Raw genomic sequence first — 3,571 nt, forward strand, 5'->3', positions numbered from 1 at the left:
GATTTGTGTATCCCTATGATCCGCAAAGTTATACTAATCAGGGCACACTCCTACCTATGGTGGTTTGCTATGAGCAACCAGACCAAAATCTCCCACCATTACCACTCCGCAATGACCAACATATGATGAAAACGGGCCAAACCCCAGACATGAATAAAGATGTGTCTGAGGCGTGTGTCTTGCAGGGGACTATAAAATGGCTACATTTTTGTTGCTGTTGTTGTTGTTGTTACTGGTCTATAAAGAAAGAAAAGTAACGTACAAGAGAAAGTGAATATTGAAGGTATTACCAATAAACATAAAGAAGCTGTAAAAGGTTTTTGGAAAGTATAATATATATATATATATATATATATATATATATATATATATATATATATATGTATGTATATATATATATTATATATATATATATATATATATATATATATATATAAAAACAGCATATATATATAGTCTATATGTATAAATATATATATATATATATATATATATATATATATATATATATATATATATATATATATATATTATATATACATATACTGTATATACATATATATATATATATATATATATATACATATATATATATATATATATATATATATATATATATATATGTATATATATATATATATATATATATATATATATATATATATATATATATATATATATATATATACATGAAAGTCTGTGTATGTATCTGTGTACATTCTCACTTATAGCATCTTTTTAAAGTTATAACACTTGGAAACAAAATCTACTGTAAATATAACGACTAAAATACTTCCAGCTATGTCTAAAACAGCCACTAATAATCATGCCAATACGCCAGTAATCAATCACCTTAAACGCCAGAAGGGCTAAACTACCAACTTTCGAAGAACTAAACTACATCATAAAATACTTAAGGCTTATTTTATCACCCGGAATTCGAGGCTCGGACTCAGAGCTGGAATTATTTGGAATTATCCCCGGAAGGTGAGAATAATGATTGGAATTGATTTGACTGATTGGAGATTCATGTGTAGGTCGATGGTCTAGTTATACAATTCAATTGTGATTATGTTTTGGATGGTCGATACAAATTACTTTTACTATTATTTTTACTGTACCGCACGTGTTTCATACAAGCTTATGCACTATAACGCTATTCCCTTCTTTTTATATGTCGCTCATCCCCATACTGAAAACAGAACCTGTTTAAGCTTGCCTTTACATGTATCAGTTAGCTTAAATTTTTTTGACATTCTTGATCGGAACTGTTTGTATATAAACTTGTTATCAGTTGAATAAAGTTTCTTGCATTCACCTCGCCTCTCTGTTAACAACTACCTCGCACATTGGTGACCCTCGGAGTGATCAGCTCCTCACCGCTTATTTTTGTCCACCGCCATGTTTTACCCTTGTTATGATCCTGACACTGCATCATTGAAACTGCCGCCCTTCACCACCAGAGAAGCATATGCTTGGTTCTATCACACTGAAGTTCAGTATCACAACAACGGAGTACTCGCTCAAGAAGCAAAGCAGACTATGTCCTAACAGTGATCCCCAAGGAAACTTTCCCAGATATCACTGACTGGCTTTGTGACCAAGGGGACGTCCCCATAACACATGACGCCCTAAAAAAAACCTCCTGGAGCAGTATTCGCCATTGCCAGCTGCCTGTATAGTCAAGCTTTTTCAGCTCTCTCAACAGCTGTTGTGGGACCTAAAGGCTTCTGTCACGCTCAGGGAAATAACCAGTATCACTCGATTGCAGCGTGCCACAAACGGTTCTCCTCGGGAAGTGAACATACTTTGTGCCCTTTGGGTATCGCGCCTACCCGAACCTGTCCACGCCGCTATCCCCGATGCTGATACATTGCCCATAAAGGACCTGATGACAAAAGTCGATGCCCTTATGGACAACCACTTCACCACCTACAAGACACCCATCAATGCCAACACTGCTGATAAAGAGGATAACTACTCAACACTGACCGAAGCTGACATGAATGTGGTAAGACACAGACATCCTCCCCTTGGCAACCGGAGCAACAGCAAAGACATCCACCACCCACATATACCACCCCTCGCTCATGCCCCAACCAGTGACCTCTCCAGCCACTTACTGACACTCACCAGCTGCAGTTATGCTACTACCACTCCAGATTCAGGGAAGCAGTGAAGATATGTACGGATGGTTTTCGGTGGCCAAAAAAGAAAAAAAAAAACTCGCAAGTAGGCCATGGCTTGTGATGGTGGCCTCCCCTGTCACTAATCTTTTCTTTTAAGGGTTGTGGTGTCATATGTGGTAACGTCCCTGACTGGTGTACGCCAGACTGGGGTTCGAGTCCTGCTCAAGCTCATTAGTTTCTCTGGTCGCGGCAACCTCACCAGGCTTGAGGGCTAAGGATGGGGAGTTTGTGGGAGCCTATAGGTCTATCTGCTGAGTCATCAGCAGCCATTGCCTGGTCTTCATTGGTCCTAGCTTGGGTGGAGAGGGGCTTAGGCGCTGATCATATGTATATATGGTCAGCCTCTAGGGCATTGTCCTGCTTGATAGGGCAATGTCACTGTCCCTTGCCTCTACCATTTATGAGCGGCCTTTAAACCTTTAAACATGATGCAGTTACAGGTGTATGGTTTTTGGTAGATACTGGTGCTTGTCATTCCTTCTACCAAAGTCACTCTCCAGGATACAACCTGGTCATTCCTAGCCAGCTGACATCCACCTGGTAGTTGCCAACAGATCTGAGATCACTACCCACGGGTACGAGACACTCAAACTATTGGTTGGGAGCACCAAATCCTAATGGAAATTCATCGTTCCCATAGTAACTTTGTCGCTACTTGGTGTGGATTTTGTTGCACACTTCCACCGCCTGGTTGATGTGGGGTGTCAATGATTAGTCAATCCAGAATGGTACCCGTCAGTACCTTTTCAACCAACTTCCTCAGACTTCACGCTCCACATCAGCGCACCTACGGATGCTTATGCCCACCTCCTCACGTTGTACCCCAAAGTTTTCCGTCTTGAACTTCGCCAAACACCCATGGTTCCCGCCAAGCACAGTATTCATCTCCATATCAACACGGACGGGTCAACAAGTGTTCACCAGATTCAGGTGTCTGGGACCAGATCATTTGGCAGCTGCTAAACAAATGTTCACCAAAATGGAAGAAATGGGCCTTTGCCAAAAGGCCTCAAGCCTATGGTCATTGTCCTTACACATTGTCCTGAAGAAGGAGGATATCCTACATCCGTGTGGGGATTACAGGGGTCTGAACATGCAGACAGAACCAGATCACTACCACCTCCTAAACTTCCCCGACGTTACCTCCTACTTTTACAAAGCGAAAGTTTTCTCCATGCTTGACTTCTTGCAGAGGTATTATCAGGTGGTCCTGAACCCAAAAGATATCCACAAGACCGCCATCACCACCCCATTTGGTACATACCCCTTCACTTATTCCTGTTTTGGCCTTCTTAACGATGGGGCCACTTTTAGATGCCTCTTGGATGGGATGTTAGGGTACCTCCACTTCTGTGTATGTGGCGTGGACGACATACATGTAT

The sequence above is a fragment of the Palaemon carinicauda genome, chromosome 19, assembly GCF_036898095.1.
Source record: "Palaemon carinicauda isolate YSFRI2023 chromosome 19, ASM3689809v2, whole genome shotgun sequence".
In the NCBI taxonomy this organism is placed as follows: Eukaryota; Metazoa; Arthropoda; class Malacostraca; order Decapoda; family Palaemonidae; genus Palaemon; species Palaemon carinicauda.